The following is a 27,811-nucleotide window of genomic DNA, read 5'->3' as shown; positions in this document are numbered from 1 at the left end:
TCCTCTAAGTAGTAATATTAAAGAAATTAAAACAAATAAATCTATTTTATGTTATTATTATGTTAGAACAAAATAATTGAATTCATCATAATAATTATAATATGCATTTAAACATACATACACATATATATGTATATATGTATGTGTATATATATATAGATTATATATATAATGTTTTAAGGTTTACAAAACACTTTACATATGTTAACTTATTTGATTCTTACGACAATCCTGTCAGATAGGTGCTATTATCTTCATTTTGCAGATGAGGAAATTGAGGCCCCCAAAGGTTAAATAACTCAGAACTTCCTAACTCAAAGTCTTGCATTCTATCCACTGAACTAACTAGCTGACTCAATTCATTTAGAGATGAAAAGTCAACTATTCTTCTAATGCCCAACAAATAATAGATAAAGTATTTAATTGACTTTCAATTTTTTTTTAATTTTCAGAGAGGCACTGATCAATAATGTCCTGATATGAACTGAATATTCAAAAGTAATACAGTAAACCATAAATAGAAATTGCATGTTAGCAGAACAAAATGATAGCCCAAGTGAATGACTTAAGTCAGTCATGAATTTTGATCAAACTTGCTTTATAATTATAAAATTTACATTATACTGAAATTTCCCTGTAAATACAAACATCTTTATACATTTTAATTAAGATATATTATTTCTAGATTTTCATGTGTGTTATATATCTGCATTACTCTATGTAAGTATATGAATAGTAATCAGAAAAGCCTGTAAAAGAGGAAGTATCATTTGTGTTTTAGATATGAAATGCCAACCTTGTTAGCTGTTCCTGTTTCATTCTCTCAATTAATTGTAATCCCTAAAACTCACAAAGTCTGCTTCTTGAAGATGGGAAAGTGAAGACAACACTTAATAAGAGGAGACTATTTGGAGATAAAGGCAGAGACCAAGGTGCCATTCTAATCACAAGCAAGGTATTATATCCATATATGACAGCCCATTTCCAACAGACCTCTCCCTTGGGAAAATAACTAGTATCTATTTCGCGTAGGGAGGAAGAGTAATGTCACTACCATTATTATAATAATGATGGATGCTTTGAAATTTGTATCCTTGTAGATAACACTTTTAAAAAATAACTTATGGAATGAAACAAGCATTTCCATAACATAGCGTATTAACAATAAAAAAGATTGCACATGAAATTGAAAATCCATTATGTACAACTTGCTATTCCATTAATATGTATACAATTTTCTCCTTTGTTTTCTTCTCTTCTCCCACCTTAGAGATGGCTACCATTAGGTATATATGTAAAACTATTTTGTGCATACTTTTATTAATCAGGTCTTTCTTGGATACAGATAGCACCTTTCCTCATATGTCCTTTGTAACTAATTTAAGTATTTAAAATAGTCAAAAATGACTTATTCACTCAAAAGTTATTCTTAAAATAATATTGGTGTTATTGTATACAACATTCTCTTGGCTCTGCTCATTTCACTCTTCATTATTTCGTGCAAGTCTTTCCATATACACACACACAAACATATAAACATATGTATATGAACACATATGTATTTACATATCTTAGATATATTTTTAAAATAATGAGACTAATAACTCATGGGTATTTATTATATTTTTCTATGCTTATAGGAGTGTGGTATTTTGTTACTCTGTAGACTTTAAACATCAGAAATATTGAGCATAGAATTTACTTGTTGTCCAGTCATTTCTGACTCTTTCAGTAATTTCAGAAGGAGCAGAACAAAAACATCTTACTTTCTGATTTTCAGTCAATTTTGCAACTCATTAAACACTAATTTCATAAATAAATAATACTACTTTTTTTTTAAATTTGATCTTTATTGTTTAGGCTTCATATAGACATAGATTCAGTGTAAGAGTGTTATTCATTTATTAGACAAAAATTATAGCATATCAAATGGAATAAGGAAAGAGGCAGTGGAGTATGAATATCTATTCACAACTAATAAACCACTATGAGGATGTTTCACAAGTAATTACTGGTGACATTTCAAATTTCTCATTAGAAGACAGTTTACAATATATGACTAAAATAAATTGATCAAAAATGAAAATGATGAGAAAGTTTTAGAGAGGAACACCAATGTTCCAGGAGCCAAAAAATGGATGACTCTGCATCAACTGATTTTAATATTTTCTAGGAAAAATCAAACACCAATTGGGCTATTATTTTAAACTACTTAAATTGTATTTACTTTAGAGTGTTATCAGTTGCTTATTTAAAGGGCATAAATAGTTGGTTGAAATTCTGGTTATAAATTCCCACTCTACAATAGATTAAAAGGAAATTGAATTTACTATAAAAATTCAGACATTTCATAAATTATAGTTAATTTTGAAAGATATACCAATATGTAACCTTATCAAGATGTGCACAGAAAGATAAACTGATGTTTTATTATCTCTGAGTAGATAAAGAGAGAAGTACTCATTAATATATTTTTTAAGTAGTAATTGATTAGGTAGTTAATTGTACAATAAAGACATTAGAGATTCAGTTTTTAATTAGTCTACTTATTATTCACCTATCAGGATAGAACTATCACCTTAATAATCAGCTACTAACAGGCACCTACACATTTATAACATTGTGCTAGATACTATAAGAAGAAACTTAATTAAGCATTAACTTCTCTGAGCTTGATCTTTCTCACATATAAAATAAGGATGCAGCATTAGATGACTTTTAATGTCCCTTCATGGTGTATAATAAGTTGTCCTGGAAAGTAAGTCAAGGATTCTGCACTTGAATCATCCTATTAGCTGTGCTACCTTAGGAAAGACATTAAATTTTATGAGTCCCAGTTTTAATCTTGGTCAATAGTGGTAATAGAACTTAATCTGCCTACATCTAAGCATTGTTAAGAGCTTTTAAATGGCATAATGTGTATCTAAGCCCTGTGTCAAAGTATTATCCAACTATAAGTGATAATAATTGTGATTCAATGTCACTTACCTAAAACCTAACAAGGGATTTCTGTGCTCCAGTAGCCAATCATACTGCTTCTTTACTAAGATAATAAATAAGGTGAATCAATGTTGCACTCAGATAACAGAAAAGTTTTAAAGATGACAAAAAAGCCAAAATGTTTGAATAGACCTTTGGGATGGAATGACAAGAGGAGCTAAAGAATTTGAAATGCTGGTGGGAATGTACATGAAATCACAGAAATAATGTATGAATAACTCAAACTTTATAAAGATTTAAAAAATAAGATCAGTTGGTGTTTTGCTATTACTGTTGCTACTTTGGATTGTTTTAAGAAATTTGGGTATTGATTTTTTTTGGAAGTGAGATGTGGGAAGTGAAATTTTAGTACTTGTGCAAAGAGTATGGAACTCCATAGCTGCTGATAGGATTAATACTCAATGACCTTGTTACCTACAGACAGTTAAGCAAGTTTATAAAACAAAACAAAACAAACAAAACAAAAAACCTTTTGAAGAAAATGACAGATTGAACAGAGTTTTATGTTCCAGTGCACATGTGCAGTCCCTAGGTTTTGAGATTCTTGGGTTTTCAATAAAAAAAATCCAAATACCTTTGCAATCATTTTAAAATAGTGTGCACAATGTTTATCATTCAACAAACAGAATTCTCCCCTTGTTGAAGCAGTAGGAATCCAAAAGAAATAATTAATGTCCAAAATCATATCAAACGAGAGATGTCAAAAATAAGATTCAAGAGGCATCTAAGGCAAATTCAAACAATGACATAACTTTATGGATTCCTCCTCCCTGTCTTAATTAAACTTCTCTATATTTGGACACTTGGTGACTTTTCACTCACAGGTAGATACAAAAGAGAAGGGCAAAACATACTCTAGGAAAAATGGTTCAGTGTTAAGAAATGAGACTTACCAAAGGCTTGTGAATTATCCTGAAAAACTTAAATGTTTATATCCTGAAAACACATTTTTTTTTACAGAAGATTGGAAATAACAAAGAAACATATCACATTAAAAATGAAATTTATTGGAGGGGCAGAGCCAAGATGGCAGAGTGAAAGCAGTGACCTGCTTGAGCTCTCCTCCAAACTCCTCCAAATACCTGTTAAAAATGGCTCTAAACAAATTCTAAAGCAGCAGAACCCACAGAAAGACAGAGTGAAACAAATTTCCAGCCCAAGACAACCTGGATGGTTGATCAGAAAGGTATATCGCACCAGGAGGGAAGAGGAGCACAGTTTGGCAGGGGCACACAGAGTGCAGTGACGCTGGAGCAGGCCTCAGAGGGCTGAATCATAGGCAGCTGTGGTGGTTTCCAGACTTCTCAACCCACAAACTCTGAAGACAACTTAGTAGGTCAGTGGGAAAAGTCTATGACTGCGTGACAGAGAAGCTAGGTCTCAGCCACAGGTCCCAAGCAGAGTGCAGCCAGGGCAGCTGCTGCCTCCTGCACTTCCAGACCACAGACTGAGGGGGAATTGAGTGGCTGATCAGAGGGGGATTTCAGGGATCTCTTTTCCAGTGCTGAGGCAGGAATTTCTTGCTTTGCCCATGCTTGGATCTGGGTCACAGTTCTGGGGGCAGTCCTGGGGCAAGTAGGAGCACTGGCATGGTGGAGCTCATTGTGACAATGGAGAGGAAACTCCTCATCCTTTATCATACCACCTTGGAAGGATGGAAAATTTACAAGTTCCTAGAAGTATCTCTGAAAACAGCTGTACAAACCCCCGAAGTGTGGGACAGTACCTTCTCCACATTGGAAGCAGACTCTTACCTTAACAAAGAGTTTAAAAGTCAAGTAATTGGCTGGGATCATGAACAAGCAGCGCAATATGAGTCAGACTATATTATTGTACTTTGGTGACAAAGAAGATCAAAACAGACAACCAGAAGAAGACAACAAAGTCAAAGCTCCTACATCCAAAACCTCCAAGAAAAATATGAATCAGTCCCAGGCCTCGGAAGAGCTCAAAAGGGATTTCAAGAAGCAAGTAAGAGAAGTAGAGGAAAAACTGAGAGTGATGCAAGATAATCATGAAAAACAAGTAAATAGCTTGCTAAAGGAGATCCAAAAAAAAAATACTGAAGAAAATAATACCTTAAAAATAGCCTAACACAAATGGCTAAAGAGGTCCAAAAAGCCAATGAGGAGAACAATGCCCTAAAAAGGAGAATTGGCCAAACGGAAAAGGAAGTCCAAAAGCTTACTGAAGAAAATACTTCCTTAAAAATTAGAATGGAGCAATTGGAAGCTAGTGACTTTATGAGAGATCAAGACACTGTAAAACAAATCCAAAAGAATGACAAATTAGAAAACAATGTGAAATATCTCATTGGAAAAACAACTGACCTGGAAAATAGATCCAAGAGAGAGAATTTAAAAATTATTGGACTATCTGAAAGCCATGATCAAAAAAAGAGCCCAGACATCATCTTTCAAGAAATTATCAAGGAAAACTGCCCTGATATTTTAGAACCAGAGAGCAAAATAGAAAATTGAAAGAATCCACCAATCTCCTCCTGGAAGAGATCCCCAGAGGAAAACTCCTAGGAATATTGTAGCCAAATTCTGGAGTTCCCAGGTCAAGGAGAAAATATTACAATCAGCCAGAAAGAAACAATTCAAGTATTGTGGAAACACAATCAGGATGACACAAGATCTAGCAGCTTCTACATTAAGGGACTAGAGGGCTTGGAATATAATATTTTGGAGGTCAAAGGAGATAGGATTACAACCAAGAATCACCTACCCAGCAAAACTGAGTATAATCCTTCAGGGGAAAAAATGGTCATTCAGTGAAATAGAGGACTTTGAACCATTCTTGATGAAAAGACCAGAGCTGAATAGAAAATTTGATTTTCAAATACAAGACTCAAGTGGAACATGAAGAGGTAAATAGGAAAGAGAAATCATAAGAAACTTATTAAGGTTGAACTGTTTGTATTCCTGCATGAAAAGATGATATTTGTAACTCATGAGACCTTTGTCAGTATTAGGGTAGTATGTGTATATATTATATATGTATGTATGTATGTATATATATAGATATATAAATATATAGTTACAGATATAGATATAAAGATAGAGATAGAGATAGATAGATAGATAGATAGATAGATAGATAGATAGATAGATAGATAGATAGATTAGATAGATAGATAAAGGGCACAGGGTGTGTTGAAGATGAAGGGGTCATATTTGGAGAATAAAATTAGTGGGTGAGAGAGGATTATACTAGGTGAAGGAGAAAGGGAGAGGTAGATTGAGGTAAATTATCTCACAAAGAAAAACAGAAAAGAAAAGGCTCTTACAGTAGAAGGGAATCGGGTGAAGGTGATGGGGAATGATTGAATCTTATTCTCATAGGATTTGACTTAAGGAGGGAATAACATAAACAATCAATTGGGTATGGAAATCTATCTTACCCCACAGGAAAATAGGCAGGGAAGGGAACAAGAGAGTAGGGGGATGATAAAGAGGAGAGAAGATTGGGAAAGGGAGTAATCAGAAACAAATACTTCTGAGGAGGGACAGGGTCAAAAGAAAGAATAGAATCAATGGGGGCAGGATAGGATTAAGGGAAATAGAGTTAGTTTTTCACAGCATGTCTATTATGGAAGTGTTTTGCATAACTGTACATGTATAACATATTGAGTTGCTTGCCTTTTCAATGAAGGTGGGAGGGGAGGGAGGAAGGGAAAAATTTTGGAACACAAACTTTTAAAAACACATGTTTACAAAATGTTTTCACATGCAACTGGGAAATAAGAAATACAGGAAATGGGGAACAGAAATCTATCCCGCCCTACAGGAAAATAGAAGGGGAAGGGGGGAGAGATAGCAGGTAAAGCAGACTAGGGGAAGGGGTATTCAGAATGCATGCCAACTTGGGGTGGGGGAGGGGTGAGATGAAGTGAAAATTTGGAACTCAAAATCTTGTGGAAGTAAATGTTGAAAACTCAAAATGAATAAATTTACTTAAAAATGAAATTTATTATAAGAAAGATGAAATGACTTATCCTTAGCTTGGAAATAATTACTTAAATTTTCAATGTTCTGTTGTAACACTGACTTGATATGCAAAGATTAAAACCAATAGAGACCAGATTTTTAATAATAAAAAAGATATAACATTCAATGAAAATATTTCTCACTTAACGTATTTAAACAAATGATTATTGTTGAAAATGGGAAAATAGATTGAGAAATAAATTGATGGAAACTACAACCAACTTCTAATGAAGTCAAATTATTGTCAATTAATTATTATGATAAGGGGGGGAAGCAAAGAAGGAAGAAAGAAAAATGAGAGCCTAAAAACTGTCCCAGAGAGAAAAAAAAATATTTCCTCAGTAAGTATTTTTCTTTTTTCTTTTTTAAAATTTATTTCATTAAACATTTTCAAATTATGTGCAAAATATTTTATCATTCATTTTTTAATGTTTAATTCCAAATTGTCTCCCTACCCTTTGCCCATCCCTTTTCCTTGAAAAGGCAATGAATTTGATATCAATTATATGTGTGAAGTAATGCATAACATATTTCCATATTAGCTGTGTTGCAAATGAAAAAAAAATAAACAACAACCTAATTAGTATAGTTAATAGAATTGCCCAACAATGTCTTGACCTGTGCTGATTACTAGCACAGGAGTCCCCTGTAATCTCTCTCTGACCAACTGCCAAATCTCCTTATCATCTCTGGCTAGAAAGCTCCTAAAAAGCTAATGCATCTGCTGTTGTTGTCACCACCAAGTCCCACCAGTAGTGTGGCATCCATGTGGGCTCTGGGGCTGCCTCTACCCCATGTCAAAAATATCTCCTGCAGAACATTTAAGTTGTCTTGGGCTGGAAGAAAGTCCTGCTCTGACCTTTTGTTGACCTCCACTACAGAACTTGATTTGAGGCTTTATTCTAAAGTTGCTTAGAGGGGAATGTAGGGAGAACACCTATAAGTGTTTCCTCTACCACACCATCTTGGCACCATCTCCTACTTTTCTTTATTTGCAACAAAAAAAAAAAAACTGAGAGGAATTTTATACTCCTTACATTTTTTTATTTTCTTGTTAATTAATTTAATTTTAGTTTTCAATTTTCACTTCCATAAGATTTTGAGATTTTCTCCTCCTCACACTCTTTTGCCTCCTCCCAAAATGGCATCCCGTCTTATATAGACTCTACTTATACATTCATATTAAGCATATTTTTCTATTAGTCATGATGTAGACAACAATTAGAACTAATGGGAGGAACCACAAGAATGAAGAAATAAAACAAAACAACAAAGGAAAAGGAAAACAAATATTATGCTTCCATTTGAATTCAGACTCCATAGTTTTTTTCTCTGGATGTGGATAGCAATTTCTATTGTGAGCCTTTTGGAATTATCTTAGATTCTTGCATTGCTCTGAAGAGCCAAGTCTATCAAAGTCAGTCATTGCGAAATGTGACTGGTATTATGTACAATGTTCTCCTGCTTCTGCTTATTTCTGTCTGCATCAATTCATGTATTTCCAGGTTTTCTTGAAGTCTGCCTGGTCATCATTTCTTATATCACAATAGTATTCCATTACATTCATATATCACAACTTTTTCAGCCATTCCCCAATTGATGGGCATCCCCTCAATTTATAATCCTTTACCACCACAAAAAGAGCTATTATGAATATTTTTGTACTTGTGGGTCCTTTTTCTTGTTTTTTATGGTCTCTTTGGGATACAACCCCAGAAGTGGTATTACTGGGTCAAAGGGTGTGAACACTTTTATAGCCCTTTGGGAATAGTTCCAAATTGCTCTTCAAAATGGTTGGATCATTTCACAACTCTACCAACAATGCATTAATGGTCCAATTTTCCCACATCTTCTCCAACATTTATCATTGTCCTGGTTAGTCATGTTAGCCAATTTGATAGGTGTGATGTGGTACTTCAGAGTTGTTTTGATTTTCATTTCTCTGATCAATAATATTTCAGAGCAATTTTTCATATGACTATAGATAGCTTTAGTTTCTTCCTCTGAAAACTGCCTGTTCAAATCCTTTGATTATTTATCAATTGGAGAATGACTTGTATTCTTATACATTTGACTCAGTTCTCTATATATTTTAGAAATGAGCCTTTTATCAGAGAAACTGGTTGTAAAAATTGTTTCCAAGTTTTCTGTTTTTCTCCTAATCTTTGATGCATTGGCTTTGTTTGTGCAAAATCTTTTCAATTTAATGTAATCAGAATTATGCATTTTACATTCCATAATGCTTTCTATCTGTTGTTTGGTCATACAGTCTTCCCTTACCCATAGATATGAAAGGTAAGTTATTCCTTGCTTATCTAATTTGCTTATAGTGTCAGTCTTTATATCTAAATCCTGTACCCATTTTACCTTTATGTGTATATATATATATAAATTTATATATATATATATATAAATTTCAGAATCTAGTTTTCTTGTTCCCTTTTTATGTATTTACTAAGGATGCCCTTAATGCATATATAGTATTCTCATAAATATTTTGTAAAAATTAGAAAGCAGTCATATGATTTGGAAGTTATTGACATTTTCCATAAACATTTTGAAAATACTTATATAAGTGTATCTTATCTATGCGCTTATCATCTTCCCTATTACAGGTAATAATGACCTGCTCCTATTCCAGATACTTTTTAACATTAACCCAATTAAAATTTTGTCACCACTAGTTCAGATATACTTTTGTTCTACCTACTTCTTTTTCATTTGCTCTTCTTTTACTTTTATACTTCAGTATGACTGATATATTTTTCCCTATAAAACACATTCAAGACTGATATTTGAGTCAGAATATAGTATACACACTTTCTTAGAGCATAAGAAATTTGTTATAAACATCTATATCTCTCTCTATCTATCTGTCTATATATTTCTATTCTTCATTTGCCTATTATCTTTCCTTCAGTTCTACCCTCAAATAACATTCAGACAACTTTGCTTATGTGGATCTTTTAACAAGCTTCCATTAAAAGATTATTTTTTTCAACTGCAGCCAGCTACTTTATGAGATACAATTGAACATAATCCTCCACTATCCTTATCCATAAGATGTTAAAATTATAGTTAATCTAAACTGTACTTGCCCTTAGTAAGAATACTTTGGTAGGTGGAGCAAAAATCACTCAGACAAACTCTTCCAACATTTCTCTCCAAGTAACTTTAAAATAACTCCTAAAATAAAATTCTGGAGTTGCAAAAGCAACAAAAATTCATAGTGAGATGTTTTCCCAGCACAAAACAACTTAGAAGGTGAAAAAAAAATCCATGGCATGGGAGTAGAGGAGTCCTTGAAGTCCATGTTGATAAAACACCATGGGACCACATGGCAGCTTCAGAAGCAGCAGCAGTTATGTAGAGCAGTTACCAAACTTCTCACCAGGTCATGCCAACTTGGAAGCACCAAAAAACATCCAGATTCCAAGATCTAGTTCTGGAAATAGTAGTAAGAGAGATTGAAGTTTGGGATAGTCCCCCTCTCACCTTGTATGAAGAACAAAGCTGAACTTTAGCATAAAGATATACATGGAAAAAAATATTGTTTACCTGTTTCAGTTATGTCTGATTTCTCATGACCTCATTTGGGATTTTCTTTGCAAAGATATTGAAGTGGTTTGCCATTTCCTTCAGCTCATGTTGCAGATGAGAAAATAGGGTTGAGTGACTTGTCCAGAGTCATACAGCTTGTAAGTATTGGCTGAGAAGGATTTGTACTCAGGAAGTTGAGTCTTCTAGACTTTAGTCCTGACACTCTATCCGCTGAGCTAACTAGCTGCCTGTGGAAAAATGGGCAAACAATAAGAAGAACAACAAAAGAACCTGACTATAAAAAGCTACAATGGTGACAGGAAAGATTAAGACACAAAGTCAGAAGAAGAGAATGAAGTCAAACAGCTACAAACAAAGGTTGAAAGACAAATGAGAATTGGACAACAATTCTTGGAAGAGGTAAAAAAAAATGATTTTCAAGATCAACTAAGAGTGATGGAGGAAAAATCAGATAAAGAATGAGAGCAAAAGAAGAAAATTATGAAACAATAATTAAGAGCTTGTTAAAAGAGGCACAAACATACTAAAGGAAATAATACTTTAAAAACAGAATTGGAGAAATGAAAAAAACAGGCAAAATAACTTCATTAATGAAAATGATTCATTAAAAATTAGAATTGGGCATGAGACATCAAAACATAAGAAAACAAAGTGAAAAGAATGAACAAAAAAGGAGGCAAAGTAAAATATTTTATAGGAAAAACAAGTGACCTGGAAAATAGTTTGAGGAGAGATAATTATTAAACTACCTGAATGCTATGATCAAAGAAAGAACTTAGACATGTTTCAACAAATTTTCAAGGTAAACTCCTCCAGTGTCCTAAAATGAGAAGGCCAAGTAAAAATTAAAAGATTAAAATTCCTAAAAGAGATAATAAAATAAAAAGTCTGAGGAATATTATAGCCAAATTCCAAAGCTCCCTGGTCAAAGAGTAAATACTTCAAGCAGCCAGAAAGAAATCATTAAAATGTTATAAAGCCACAATTAGGATCATACAAGATATATCAGCTATTACATTATAGGAGCAGAGGGCTTGAATGTGATGCTCTAGAAGGCAAAGCAAATGGAAATACTACCAAGAATAATCTAAAGAGCAAAACTGACTGTACACTTTCTGGGGAAAAACATGATATTTAATGAAATAGAGGACTTTCAAGCATTCCTGATGAAAACACCAGAGCTGAATAGAACATTTGACTTTTATATACAAGATTGAAGAGGATCATAAAAATGTAAACATAAAAGAGACATCATAAGGGGTTCAATAAGGTTAAACTGTTTACATTTATCTATGGGAAGATGATACTTGTAACCATTAGTATCTTTATCATTATTAGGGCCTTCTGAAAGATTTTACATAGAGAAAGTTGTGGGATTGAGTCAATTATGCTGGGAAGATGTACAAAATGGGTGGGTAAGCAAAAGGGATACCCTGGTTGAAGGGACAGAAAAATATAGACAATTATTTCACATAAAAGAATGGAGCATTTGGGGAGAGAGAAACATTGAAACAGTCACATGTAAATTAGTTCAAAGAGGTAAATACATATATATATATATACACATATATATATATACACATTCATATACATACAAATATATGCATATGTGTATACATGCATATTTCTATACATATTCAGGTATACACACATATGTATACATATATATTTCCTTACTTACACAGTTATATACATATATGTAAACCTACACATTTCTATACATACACATAGATATATGTGTATATGTATGTATGTATGTATGCATATGTGTGCATACACACACTGAAGAGGGAAGTAAGAAAAGGCTATGAGAAGGATGATAAAAGATAGGTTGTATAAAAGAATGTAGTATTCCAAAGCAAACCAGTCTTTAGAGGATGAACAATATAAAAAGAGAGAGTAAAGAATAAATAGAAGAAAGTAAGATGGAGAGAAATGCACACTTAGTAAATATAACTATGAATGAGAAGGACTCAATAATAAAATTGAAGCAGAGACTAGAATGGAATAAAAAACAGAATTCAACAAAATGTTATACCAAGTGACACACTTGAAAAAGAGTGACACACACAGAGTAAAATTAAGAGGCTAGAGTAGAATCTATTGTGTTTCAGCTGATGCAAAATAAGCAAGTCTAGCAATCATGATCTCACACAAACTGAAAGCAAAAACTGACAATTAAATGAGATAAGGAGGAAAATTACATTTTGATTAAAGGCACCACAGGCAATGAGTTAACAACAGTAGAAATCTTGTGTGGAGCAAATGTTATGATCCAAATTCTTAAAGGAAAAATTACATGAAGTATAGGATGAAACAGACAGTAGAACTATACTGGTAAGAAACCTCAAATTTCCTACTTAAAGGCAGATAAATCTAACTGTAAAATAAATAAGAACTTAAGGAAATGAATAGAATTTTAGAAAAGTTAAGTAACATGGACCTCTGAAGAAAACCAAGTAGGAATAGAAAGTACTATATCTTTACTTAGCTACATGACATTTTCACAATAATTGAAGATACATTAGGTCAGAAAATCCTCACCATTTAATGCAGAGATATTAAAGACACTCTTTTCAGATGATAATGTAATATAAATTAATTTCAATATAGAACTATGGAAAACAGATTTAAAATTAATTGAAAACTAAATAACCTCATACTAAAGAATGAGTGGGCCAAAGGAAAAAATCATAGAGACAATCAATAATTTCATTAAAGAAAATGACAATAATGAGTCAAGATACCAAAATTAGTGTGATACAATCAAAGCAGTACTTAGGTAAAATTTTATACTTGTAAATATATACAATAATAAAAAAGAGCACAAACAAATCACTGAAATGGACATACAACTAAAACAAACAGAAAAAGAAAAAAAATAATAGGCCTAATAAAATAGCAAAATGGAAATCCTGAAAAATCAAAGGAAAGATTAATACAATTGAAGCTAAAATGAAATAAACAATCTAGAAAAAGGGAGAAAGGACAGGAAGACTAGGTAAAATTATTTCATGAAAAAAGGGCACACAATGAAGTGTAGAAAGGAGAATTGGAGAAGAACTTATTAACTTCATTCACATCTAAATTGGTTCAAAAAGGTAATATCTGTGTGTTTGTGTGTGTGTGTAGATTCTAAATTCACTATAGAAATCTATGTTGTCCAAAATAAAAGCAGGAGGAGATAGGGATAAATAAAATAAGTAAAACTAAAATCTAGTTGTATTAAAAAAAATTAACCATTGGTCAATTTGATTAAAAAAAAAAAAGAAAACAAATTGCCAGTATCAAAAATGAAAAAGGCAGAATCTACCAGCATTGAAGATGAAATAAAAGCCATTTGTAAATTTATTTTGCTTAATTAAATTACAGTAACTAAGTGAAATGGATGAATATTTACAAAAAAAATAAACTGCCCAGATTAACAAAAAAGATAATAGAATACATAATTGATGCTATCTTAGAAAAGAAATTGAACAAACCTTAAATGGGTGAACTAAGGAAAAAAATATATCACTAGGGACAGATGGTTTCACAAGTGAATTCTACCAAACATTAATGAAAAATTTGATGCTAATACAATAAAAACAATTTAAATAGGCATAAAATCAGTCCTAGCAAGTTCTTTTCATGACACAAATATGGTTTTGATACCAAAACCAGAGAGAGAGAAAATAAAGAAATATATTGCCCAATATCTGTATTGCATTTCCATGAAAAAAAATGCAAGGAGATTATAGCAATACATAACAAAAATTAAAGACAATGACTAAGTGGGATTTATACCAGGAAACCAGGATTTGTTCAATATTAGGGAAAGTATCAAAATGATTGACCATATAAAACAAAACCAACAAAAACACATGAATATATCAACAGATGCAGAAAAATATTTTGACAAAATACAACAACCATTCCTATTAAAACACTAGATGCAAGGATTTAAGACAACTCCAAATGTCTCATGATGAAAAATGCTATCCAAATCCAGAGAAAGAACTGTGGAGTTTGAATGCAGATTGAAGCATATTATTTGTTTCCTTCCTGTTTTATTTTGTTTCTTCTTTCTTATGATTCCTTCTGTTGGTTCTAATTCTTCTTTACAACATATTAATGTGAAAATATTTTAATAAGAACACATACATAGAGCTATATCAGGTTGCATGCTGTTTCGTAAGGATGGAGAAGAAAGAGAGGAGAAAATTTAAAACTCAAAAATTTATGGAAGTGAACGTTGAAAATTAAAAATAAACTAATAAAAATTAAAAAAAAAACACTAGAAGCACAGGAAGAAATAGAGCCTTTCTTAAGATGATAAATAGTAACTATCTAAAACAAATAGCAAATATCTGTAATGAGAATAAACCTGAAGCCTTCCCTAAAAGAACAGGGATGAAAAAAGATGTCCACTATCATGACTCTTATTCATTTTTTTTACTATAAATGCTAGCTATAGCATAAGACAAGAAAAAAGAAATTGAAGGAAAAAATAGGGAACCAGAAAACAAAACTATCATTCATTGAAGATAAAATTATATGTTTAGAGAAACCTAGAAAATCAAATAAAAAATGAAATGAAACAATTAACAACTTTCACTGACTTAGAGGATATAAAATAAATGCTCATGAATCCCAAGTATTTATATATAATGCCATCAAAGTCCAGCAACAAGAGATATAGATATCAATTGCATTTAAAATAACTGTAGACAAAATAAAATATTTGAGAATCTACCCACCAAGACAAATTGAGGGAATATATTAACACAATCACAAAAGACATTTCACACAAATAAAGTCAGATTGAAAAAAATTGGAAAACTGAAAAACAGTTTGGAAGAAACTAAGCACAGACCAACTTCTCACACCATGTACTAAGTTAAGGTCAAACTAAATAAATGATTTGGACAGAAATGGTGATGCCATAAGTAAATTAAGGGAGAATGGGAAAAAATATACCAGCCACATCCTAAGACAAGAGAAGTGTGTATGACCAAAGAAAAGATAGAGGGTATCATTAGAAGTTAAATGGATAACTTTCAATCAATATAAATAAAAAGCTTTTGCACAAATTAATCTAATGCAGGCAAAATTACAGGGAAAACAAGAAACAGAAAAAATACATTAAGTTTCTCTGATAATGGCCCCATTTTTCAAATATATAGGGAGCTGAACTAAATTTTATTTAAATAAAAAATAAGAGGCATTCCCCAGTTGGGAAATGGTCAAAGGATATGAACAAGCAGTTTTCAGAAGAATAAATCATAGCTATCAATAGTCACCTGAAAAATAATTAGATTAATGAAAATTAAAACAACTGTGAGATACTCTTTCATACCTATCAAATTGGCTGATATCACAGAAAAGAATTTTTCAGCATGAGTCATTCAGAATTTTCTTAAATTGCTATATTGCTGAGAATTGCTAAGTCGTTCACGGTTGATCATCCCACAAAATTGCTGTAACTATTCCTATTTTTCTCCTGGTTCTGCTTTCTTCATTTTCTAACAATTTAATGTCATCATCAAAGCATTCTTCTCATCCTTTCTTAAAGCAGAATAGTATTACAACAAAATTACATACTAAAACTTGTTCAGCCATTCCCCATTGATGAGCATTCTTTTGATTTCCTTTGCCAGCAGAAAAAAAAAAGAGCTGCTATAAATATTTTTATGCATTTATGTACTTCTCCCTTTTCTTTGATGTCTTTGGGATACATACCTAGTTGTAGTATTAATAGGTTAAAGGGTATGTATTTTTCTAAAGCTTTTTGGACATAGTTTCAAATTGTTTACAGAATGGTTAGATCAGTTTACAACTCTATCACCAGTGCATTAGTGTCAAATTTTCCCACATTTCCTAAAACATTTGCCATTTGCTTTTAATTTCAAAGTAGCCAATCTAATAGGTGTAAGTTGATACCTCAGAGTTGTTTTAATTTGCCTTTCTCTAATTAATAGTGAATTAGAGCATTTTTTCACATTACTATATATTTATATTTGATTTTTTTTCTTTGGAAAACTGACTTCATAACATTTGACCATTTATCAATTGGGGAATGAGTCATAGTTTTATAAATTTGACTCTGTTCTCCGTGTGTTTGAGAAATGAGGCCTTTATTAGACATGCTTGTTGTAAAAGTTTTTTTTTTCTTTTTCTTCTAATTTTGGATGCATTGGTTTTGCTTGTTTAAAAATATTTTAGTTTAATGTAAACAAAAGTATCCATTTTACATCTGATAATGTTCTCTCTCTCTTTATTGGTTATAACTTGATCTGTTACCCATAGATCTTAGAGGTAGACTATTCTATGTTGGATTATCACTCATTATTTCTTTATTTCTTTACTTATTTTTAACTAATTAATTTGTTTTTAGTTTTCAACAATCATTTTCATAAGCTTTTGAGGTTTAAATTTTCTCCCCCTCTCTCCTCACTTTCTTCCCCAAGGAAGTGTGCAATCTGATATAGACTCTACACATATTCCTATTAAACATATTATCACATTAGTCATGTTTTAAAGAAGAATTAGATCAAATAGAAGGAACCACAAGAAAGGAGAAATAAAAGTAAACAGAAGAAAAAAAAGAGCAAATGGTATGCTTCGATCTGTATTCAAACTGCATAGTTCTTTCTCTGGATATGGATAGCATTTTACATCATGAGACTTTTGGAGATTTCTTTGACCCTTGCATTGCTGAAAAGAGCTAAGTCAACCAAATTTAATGATAGTTGCACACCATCTTGGTGAGGGAAGAGGGGATGGAGGAGGAGAAATTCTGTGTATAACATTCTCCTGATTCTGCTCACTTCACTCAGCATCAGTTCACACAAGTCTTTCTAGGTTTTTCTGAAATCTACTTCCTCACCACTTCTTATAGCACAATAGTACTCCATTACATCCATATACCACAACTTGTTCAGCCATTCCCCAACTGATGGACATCCTCTCAATTTCCAATTATTTGCCACCACAAAAAGAGCTGCTATGAATATTTTTGTACATGTGGGTCTTTTTTTCCACTTTTCTGATCACTTTTGGATATAGCCCTTGAAGTGCTATTGCTGGGTCAAAGGATATGCACATTTTTTGGTAGCCAGTTGGTAATAGTTCCAAATTGTTCTCCAAAATTGTTGGATCAGTCCACCAGTATTCCAACAATACATTAATGTTCCAATTTTCTCACGTCTTCTCCAACATTTATTATTTTCCTGTTTTGTCATGTTAGCCAACCTGATAGGTGTGATGTGGTACCTCAGAGTTGTTTTGATTTACATTTATCTCATCAATAGTGATTTAGAGCAATTTTTCATATGACTATAGATAGCTTCAATTTCTTCATCTGAAAACTGTCTGGTCATAATTGGAGAAAGACTTGAATTCTTATAAATTTGACTTAATTCTCTCTATATATTTAGATTTGAGGCCCTAATCAGAGAAACTGGTTGTAAAAATCTTTCCTAGTTTTCTGCTTCCCTCCTAATCTTAGTTGCTTTTGCTCTGTTTATGCAAAAAAAAATTCAATTTAATGTAATCAAGATTATCCATTTTGCATTTTCATTAGGTTCTCTATCTTTTGTTTGTTCATAAAATCTTCTGTTCTCCATAAACCTGATAGGGATACTGTTCCTTGCTTTCACAGTTTGCTTATAATACCAGCCTTTATATATAATGTGTGTACCCATTTTCACTGCATTTTTGTATATGTTGTAAGATTTTGGTCTCTGTCTAGTTTCAGCCATACTGTTTTCCAGTTATCTCAGCAGTTTTTGTCAAATAGTGAGTCCTTAACCCAGACGCTGGAGTCTTTGGATTTATCAAATAGTAGAGTGCTATAGTCACTGACTACTGTATCTTATATACCTAACCTTTTACACTGATCCACCATTTTATTTCTTAGCCAGTACCAATTAGTTTTGATGATGGTTGCTTTATAATACAATTTAAGATCTGGTATGGCTCGGCCATCTTCCCTAGCATTACCTTTCATTAGTTCCCTTGATATTCTGGACATTTTGTACTTCTAAATGAATCTTGCTACTGTTTTTTATGACTGTATAAAATAAATTTTGGTGGTTTGATTAGTATGGCATTGAATAAGTAAATTAACTTAGAATTGTCATTTTTATTACATTAGCTCTGCCTACCCATGAGTAATTATGTTTTTTTTTTATTTAAATCTGACTTTATTTGTGTGAAAAGTGTTTTGTAATTGTGTTCATATAGTTCCTGGGTTTGTTTCAGTAGGTAGACTCCAAAATATTTTATAATGTCTACAGTAACTTTAAATTGAATTTCTCCTTCTATCTCTTGTTGTTGGGCATTGTTGGTAATATAAAGAAATGCTGATGATTTATGTGGGTTTATTTTATATCCTGCAATTTTGCAAAAGTTGTTTATTATTTCATGCAATTTTATTTGATTTTCTAGGGTTCTCTTAGTATATCATCATATCTGCAAAGAGTGATAGCTTTGTTCTTCTTTGCCTAATTCTAATACCTTCAATTTATCTTTCTTCTTTTATTGTTAAGCTAACTTTTCTAATACCATATTGAACAACAGTGGTGATAATGGAAATCTTTGTTTCACCCTCAAATTTATTGGGAATGCTTCTAGTTTATCTCTGTTACATATAATGCTTGCTGAAGGTTTTAAGTAGATGCTACTTATCATTTTAAGGAAGACTCCATTTAGTCCTATGCTCTCTACTGTTTTTTAATAGGAATGGGTTTTGTAATTTTGTTAAAAGCTTTTTCTGCATCTATTAAGATAATCATGTGTTTTCTGTTAGTTTTGTTGTTGATATGATCAATTGTGCTGATAGTTTTCCTAATACTGAACCGGCCCTGCATTCTTGACATAAATCTTATCTGGTCATAGTGCATTATTCTCATGATAAGTTGCTGTAATCTCTTTGCTAATATTTTATTTAAAATTTTTGCATCCATGTTCATTAGAGAAATTGCTGTATACTTTACCTTCTCAGTTTTGCCTCTTCCTGCTTTAGGTATCAGCAATGTATTTGTATCATAGAAAGAATTTGGAAAGAGACCTTCTTCACCTATTTTTCCAAATAATCAACATAATATTGGAATTTTTTTTTAATGTTTGATAGAATTTGCTTGTAAATCCATCTGGCCCTGGAGATGTTTTCCCAAGGAGTTCATTGATGGCTTGTTCAACTGCTTTTTCTGAGATGGGATTATTTAATCATTTTGCTTCCTCTTCTGTTAATCTGGATAATTTGTATTTTTGCAAATATTCATACATTTCACTAAGATTGTCAAATGTATTGGCATACAGTTGGGCAAAATCATTTCTAATTATTGTTTTAATTTCCTCTTCATTGATAGTGAATTCACCCTTTTCATTTTTGATACTGGTAATTTGGTTTTCTTCTTTTTTTAATTAATTTTTTAAATTAAATTAACCAGTTTTATTTATTTATTTATTATTTTCCCCATGAACCAGTTCAATAACTTTCTTAATTTCAATTTTATTATATCTCTAATTTTCAGCATTATTAATCTGATATTTAATTGGGGATTTTTATTTTTTTTTAATTTTTCTGGTTTTTTTATTTTAATTGCATTCTCAATTCATTGAACTCCTCTTTCTCTATGTTATTCATGTAAGCATTTAGAGATATAAAACTTCCCCTAAGAACTTGTTTTCCTGTATCCCATAAGTTTTGGTATGTTGTCTCATTATTGTCATTCTCTTGGTTGAAGTTACTGATTCTTTCTATGATTTGTTGTTGACCCATTCATTCTTTAGGGTTAGATTATTTAGTTTCCAATTAGTTTTTTATCTTTCTTTCCATGGCCCTTTTGTTACATATAATTTCATTGCATCATTATTTGAAAATAACATATAATATTTATGCTTTTCTGCATTGAATTGTGAGGTTTTTATGCCCTAGTACATGGTCAATTTTTGTTTAACTGTGATGTACCAATGAGAAAAAAGCATATTCCTTTGTATCCTCATTCAATTTTCTCCAAAAGTCTACCATATCTAGCTTTTCTAAAAATTCTATTCATCTCCATAACTTCGCTCTTGTCTATTTTGTGGTTAAATTTATCTAGTTCAGAGAGGGGGATGTTGAGGTCCCCCACTAGTATAGTTTTGCTGTTTATTTCTTCCTCTAACTCCCTTAAGTTCTCCTCTAAGAATCTGGATGCTTTACCACTTGGTGACATAGGTTTAGTGATGATATTACTTAATTGTCTATGGTACCTTGTAGCAGGATGTACTTTCCTTCCCTATCTCTTATAATAAGATTTATTTTTGCTTTTGCTCTGTCTGAGCTCAAGATTGCTACCCCTTGCTTTTTTTTTATTTCAACTGAAGCATACTATGTTCTACTCCAGTCTTTTACTTTTACCCTGTGTGTGTCCCTCTGTTTCAAGTGTGTTTCCTGTAAATAACATTTTGTAGGGTTATGGTTTCTAATCCATTTTGCTATCCATTTTCTGTTTTATGGAGAGTCCGTCCCATTTATATTCACAATTATGACTACTATCTGCATCTTTTTCTCCATTCTATTCAGCCAGACCCTGTTTATGCTTTTCTTGCTCCTCAATGGAGTTTTGCTTTTGACAACCACCACCCTCAATCTGCCCTCCCTTCTTTCAGTCTCCTCCATTTTCTTTCCCTTTTCCCTTACTACTTCTTCACTCCCATCTATCACCATTTCCCTTTGCTTTCTCCTTTTCCCTCCTACTGCCTATAGGGCAAGTTAGATTTCTATACCTACCTGACTATATCATTCCCACCTTGAGCCAAATCCAATGACAGTAAAGTTCAAACAATGCTCATCTCCTTCCCTTCTTTCCCTTTAGTGCAATATATCTTTGTGCCTGTTTGTGTGATGCAATTTATCCATTTTTGCTTGCTCTTTTCCTTCTCTCATTACAATTACTTTTCACCACTTCATTAGTTTTTTTTAATCATCATATCAATGTCAACAAACCCATCCCCTCTGTCTATTCATATCCCTTCTAAGTGCTATAATCCAGATACAGTTCTCAAGAAGTATAAATATCATCTTCCCATGTGGGGATGTAAACAGTTTGCCCTTATTAATAACATATTGTTTTGTTGGTGGTGGTGGTGGTGGTGTTGTTTTTCTGTCCTGTTTACCTTTTTATGACTCTCTTGAGTCTTGTGTTTGAAGATCAAGTTTTCCATTGAGCTCTGGTCTTTTCATTAAGGAAGTCTAGAAGTTTCAAATTTCATTAAATGTCCATCTCCTCCCCTGAAAGTTTATGCTCAATTTTTCTGGGTAGTTAATCCTTGGTTGTAATCCAAGCTCTTTTGCCTTTCAGAATGTTACATTCTAAGCCCTCAGATCTTTTAATGTAGAAGCTACAAGGTCCTGTGTATTCCCGACTGTGGTTCCACAATATTTGAATTGTTTCTTTCTGGCTGCTTGCAGGATTTTCTCCTTGTCTTGATAATTCTGGAATTTGGCTATAATATTCTTTGGCATTTTCAATTTGGGATCACTTTCAGTTGGTGGTCTGTTGATTCTTTTAATGACTATTTTACCCTCTGGTTCTAAGGCCTCAGGGAAGTTTTCCTTGATGATCTCCTGAAAGATGCTGGCCAGGATCGTCTTTTCATCATGATTTTCAGGTAGACCAATAATTCTTAAGTTATTTCTTCTGGATCTATTTTCCAGGTCAGTTGATTTTCCAATGAACTATTATACATTTTCTTATATTTTCTCATTCTATTCATTTTGTTTGACTGATTCTTGATGTTTCATAGAGTCATTATTTTCCAATTGCCCAGTTCTAATTTTTAATGAATTGTTTTCTTCAGTTAGTTTTTTTACCTCCTTTTCCATTTGGCCAATTCTTTTTTTTAAGGACTTGTTTCCTACAGTTAACTTTTGTCCTCCTTTTTCCAAGGTATTGACTCTCTCTTTCTTACCTCTCTTTTCTTTTACCAATTTGATCTTCACACAATATTACCGAAACAGTGTGCCATGTTTTCCTGGTTCTGCTCTTTTTACTTTGCATCAGTCCATACAAGTCTTTCAAATTTTTCTTAAATATGCCTGTTCATTTATTATTGCCCAATAGTATTCCATTACATTCATATAGCACAGCTTGTTTAATCATTGCCCAATTGATGGTGTGCCCTGAATTTCCTTTTGTTGCATTCTAAGGAAAGATTTCCTAATATAATTACCTGTCATCATAGATCTTCTGTGAATTGCTTATGACAATATTTGAGAATTGAAATCTGAGAGTAGAGTTAATATCAGATGCCCAGAATGCACCAAGTAATTTAGTTTCCATGATATTTGCATGATATTTGCTTGCTATGATATCATATCTTGATGGAAAATATGAATAATCTATGCTTCTATGGTGGCCTGTTGCAGACCCTGACTGTAGGTAGTGCCCAGCTCCAGACTTGGATATGCTGTGATAGCATTTGGCTGTACCACCTGTCCTAAATTAACTTGTGGATGTGAAGGCTGTTGAACAGAGTTTTGCTACCATTGTAAACAAATTTGGCACCCAAATCAGACCTGTGATGATGCCAACAGGAGAAAGCCTAGAGCTTGTATCTGAGAACAATACTTTCTTCTTCCATTAGTTATAGCCAAGAGTCTGGAGCAGCAGGTGATAACATAAAACCATGTCAGTGATGTTCTGTATATATAATAAAGATGAATGATGTAAGTTGTAATCACAAGACATGTGCTTTCTGTCTTGTGAGTTGTGTTGGCTGTATGTGAAAGATATCTCATATTTATATTATTTAAGCTCATTGGGATGTAGTTTTTTTGGGGAAAAAAGCCTTGGATCCATAAGAAGAATATACTGTGGCTGCTAAGAATACTCCTTGGTGTTCCTGTAGGAATTGCTTTAATAGCTAGCATTGCTATTCCTGCAATGATTATTGGAATCCCAGTCTATGTTGGATGGAAGATTCATAACCTAAATGAAGGCAAGGATATTACAAAACACAAATGAAATTTGGCCATAGCAGGTGGTATACATTGTCTGTAATAGTATCTCTGGTTATAGCTGCGGTAAATGTAGGCATTGGTGTTCCTATTATGCTGGCTTATGTTTATGGAGTTGTTCCACTATCTCTCTGTCAAAATGGAGGTTATGGGGTGTCAGCAGGCAAAGGAAAGGGAGTCAGGATCACATTTGATGATGAAAATGATATAAATATTGGTGGAACCAATATAGTAGTAGATGCGACTTCATTAGCAGAAGCATGCCATAACCCTAGCATAAGGGAAGGCAGTGTTGGTGGACTGACTGGTAGTTTCAGTGCTAGTGGAAGACACATGGATCAAATAGGAGCCATTTGTGACACCTTAAGTGAAACAGCCAACACTATGACACTAGCTGAAGCTAGTATAACAGGGAGTCTATCAGGAAGTACAATGGCCAACTGTTTTAATAGGTTGGAAGTACAAGTGAGTGTACAGAAAGATTGGTACAGTCTACGTGGAGAATCTGGCATGGTCAGTTTGGGAACAATTACTGACAATTCCACTACCAGAGCAATGGCAGAATCCATCCTAAATCTCTATATCCCATTGGACAAAGAAGGCAATAGTATGGAGGTACAAATCGATATTGAATCAAAACCAGACAAATTCCAACACAATAATGGAAACAGTAGTGTGGAGGATGGTAGTAGTGCTCTTGGCTGTGGTCATTCTGGTGGTTCATCTAGTTGTGTGCCAGAAGGTAAATCCAGTGCCACCAAGTGGTCCAAAGAAATAGCAAGCAAAAAACCTAAAGGTAAACTGAGGAATAAGAGTAGCATGAAGATAAATGAGACCAGAGAGGATGCACAGCTATAAGAGCAACAAAGCATGAACTCCAGTGAATTTGACTCACCATCTCTCAGCAACAGCACTCCATCTGTAGCTGACTAACTCGAGACATTTTTCTGAATTCAGTTGCTCTGACTTGGAAAGCATGAAAACTTCTTGTAGTTATGGCTCCAATGGTTATCATAAACATTTTTCTACTGTTAATATCTTCCTGAGGTAGAAAATGATTGCCTGGAAGACTCTTTCTATCCAAATGGCATTCCTGTGCTAACTACCCCCGCTGAAGTTCCACCATTGAATTATATTGCTGAAGAGTGTGGAAGCAGTGTCATAACGGCCAGCGTAGATCTCTGTTTTGGTGAGGGAGTAAAGGAAACAAATGTCAATGACTCACAACAGGTTATGGAATTAAATACTACATTTCAGACTTAAATTTAGGCCTGTAAGTACTGAAAGATATTTACCACTCAACAACCCTGTCTGGAGCTGATTGAACTATCTGTGATGACTGTAAGTTTTAAGTTATCAGCAGGAGCCAGGTTTCACAATAATGATCCAATTAGATTTTTTATGTAACAAGGCAATATGCTTCATGTAGATCTTAGTTATCAAACTCTGTGAAGTGAAATGAAGCTTTAAAATTGCATTACAACAGGACAATAAACCATAAGATCAAAGCTAATGTATTGTGTGTTCACCACAAAACTTTGCTTTAAAGTATATACTTTTGTATTCAGATAGAAATTTGACTTAATTTACATAGGATATATAAGTACTCATGTAGTTCTACAACACTCTCATGAAAAGTTGAGACTTTCTTATAAATGGGTACTAGCAATTTATCAAAAACTTCTAAGGCATAATGTTTAAAAGAAACATGAGTCTCCCAGGAACCTTGCAGATTATTCTACAATAGCTGATGTCCTTTGTAACATTTCTACTCACAACTGGGTACATTTTTTTTCCTTCTGGGATAAAGCATATGCAATGCTGCTATATAGAGCTTAATGCAGTTCATTTACTACTGTTTGGATAATTTTACACTTTGAGCAATGTTAGGGCAATTTTTGCACAACTTTAAAATAGAGAGACATGGTATGTGGTATATCTTGTATAATGTTTATATCACCTTAGTACAAAGGTATAATGGTAATTAAGTAGATAGCAACAAATAATGATAAGATATATACAAAGTGTAAGATAAGACTCCATTTATTTACAAGCATTTTAAAAAAAACAGTTACTTTTTTTTTTCTTCAAGGGGAAGAATGTGCTCCACTGATTCTTGGTGTCTTTGGAATAGATTGAGTTTTAAGTGCCTGGTTGTTTGAGGATTTTAATGTGTTTTAATCCAGAAAGTCCTCGGGGGCCACCTTGGATCATAAAGAAAAAACTACAGAACCTAAAATGACTGTGGTAGATAGGGAAATATATAATTTTTATTGCTGCTGATGATAAAACAGTATTAGCCTACCAAAGACTCACTTAGGCTTTAGTGGACAACTTTTACATAACAACAGTTTGCAAAACACATGTCTGTCTCCAATCATTGAATCAAAGCACAGTTCAGTGCTTACACAGGTATAAAAGGCAGATTCTCAGTATGGCCAGCTTAATTCCCTTTACTTTTTGCTGACAAAAGAAGGTGACACTGGCCAAAATGCACACACTGTTAACTCTCCTGCTTAATTCACTAAAATGCAAAGGAAATGATTTTGAAAAAAAAATAATAGTAAAAAATGTTCTCTCTTCTATGTTTCTTGTAAGTATTACCATTATGGTGTTACCAAGACTTTTAGTTTGGTTAAAAATAAAATTGCCATGGGCTGCAGTCCTCTTTCATGATTCTTCTTTACCAGGCCCATTAATACGATTACAACCCTAGAGCCAATTATGTTATTTGATAACACTTGTTATGATATTTATATATTTGCAATTCAATTTTGCCCAATAATATGCATGTAAACTGCATGCCTGAAATAAATGTAAGCACTAATATAAAAAAAAGGTGTTAGAAGGGTTTTAAGGAAAGCTCAGGACAGTTACTACCTTTTCTCTGACATCTTGTTCCTCTTCTCTCCCAAATGTGGCTATCCCTGAATGTTTTCTCCTCAGTTATCTATTATTTGGTTTTTAAAACCTTTTTTGCACTCCTTCAGGAATTCTTATTGGGCTTGTGTTCAATTTACTTTTATTTTTTTTTCCTTTGAGGCTTCGCTTGTAGTTATTTTGACATATTTTCTTCTGCGTTTGTGTCTTGACTTTCCCTGTCACCATATTAATTTTTTTAATAATTATGTTTTTTATTATTGTGTTTGATCATTTTGTTTTGCCCTATATCTTAACTTTTAAGCTTATCTTATACTTTTGTTCTGCTCCTTTGATATGGGGAGTACTGTCCCCAAACTTCATGTTTTTTGTACTGCTATTTTCAGAACTAGTTCCAGGGATCTCTAGGTTTTGGGTGCTTCCAAGGTGGTATAATCTAAGGAGTGTTGTGACTATTTCTGTCTTGGCCTGTGCTTCTGTTTTACCCAGGAAGGGACTTGTTCTTCTGCAGCCACAAGTGCTAGCATGTGTCTTTGCCCTGGAACTGTGACCAGGGCCCTGATCCACTATGTTGCTGCTCCTCTTTGCCCTTGAACTGCAGCTCAGAAATGCATCTGGAAAATGCATTAGTGTCCTGAACCTAAAGCCCACAAAGTGTTCTTTATTGTCTTTTTCAGGCCAATTATCTGACCTCCTTATCCTCTGCAGTCTGAGAGCCTCTGAATTTACCTCTGCAGCTGCTTCAGTCCCCTCCAAGTCCTACTGCTGCTCCATGGTGGATCCAATGCCACACTCTACCCACGTGTGATTAACTTTTCTCAGGAGTGACAGACCTTTCCTGCTGACCTCCTAACTTGTCTTGGTCTGGAAGACTGTTTCACCCTAGTCTTTTGTTGGTTCTACTACTCCAGAATTTGATTTGAGGTGTTTAAAATTGTTTGAAGGGGAATTTGGGAGACTTCAGTTGAGGTCTTACCTTTACTCTGCCAGCATGGCTCCATTAGAAATGACTTCTAATTAGTATTGAATGTGGATACTTCATTTAAATAAATTAACTTCCAGTAGTTTATTGCATAAATACATGTGGATATCTTCTCAAAAAAATCATCCCAAATTTATTCTGATTCAACATAAATTTTTAATTGTTATTTTAGGGGCTAGTCTAATATCTCTTTGCTAATGTCATAGACTCTAAGGAGTCTATGAATGTGTATTTCCAGGGATTTTTATTTATCTCCAAATATTAGTAATATTAAATCAGGTGTGCTTGTTTTTCATTTACCAAAAGAGAAAAATATAAAAATGCAGAAAAAACTAATTTTATGAATCTACATGGAATTTAAAATAGAAATTTCTCAACTAAAATGTTAGCATGAAAAAACAGATTTTA

General features: G+C 33.0%; 1 pseudogene; it reads left to right on the top strand.

Moving 5' to 3' along the window:
* Positions 1-22,698: 22,698 nt before the first annotated feature.
* On the top strand, positions 22,699-24,804 carry LOC114035990 (annotated as a pseudogene).
* Positions 24,805-27,811: the final 3,007 nt, after the last annotated feature.

Source organism: Vombatus ursinus, unplaced genomic scaffold, assembly GCF_900497805.2.
Source record: "Vombatus ursinus unplaced genomic scaffold, bare-nosed wombat genome assembly UNPS02009573.1, whole genome shotgun sequence".
Lineage (NCBI taxonomy): Eukaryota > Metazoa > Chordata > Mammalia > Diprotodontia > Vombatidae > Vombatus > Vombatus ursinus.
The sequence above is the reverse complement of the archived record's forward strand: the minus strand, read 5'-3'. Positions and strand labels throughout refer to the sequence as shown.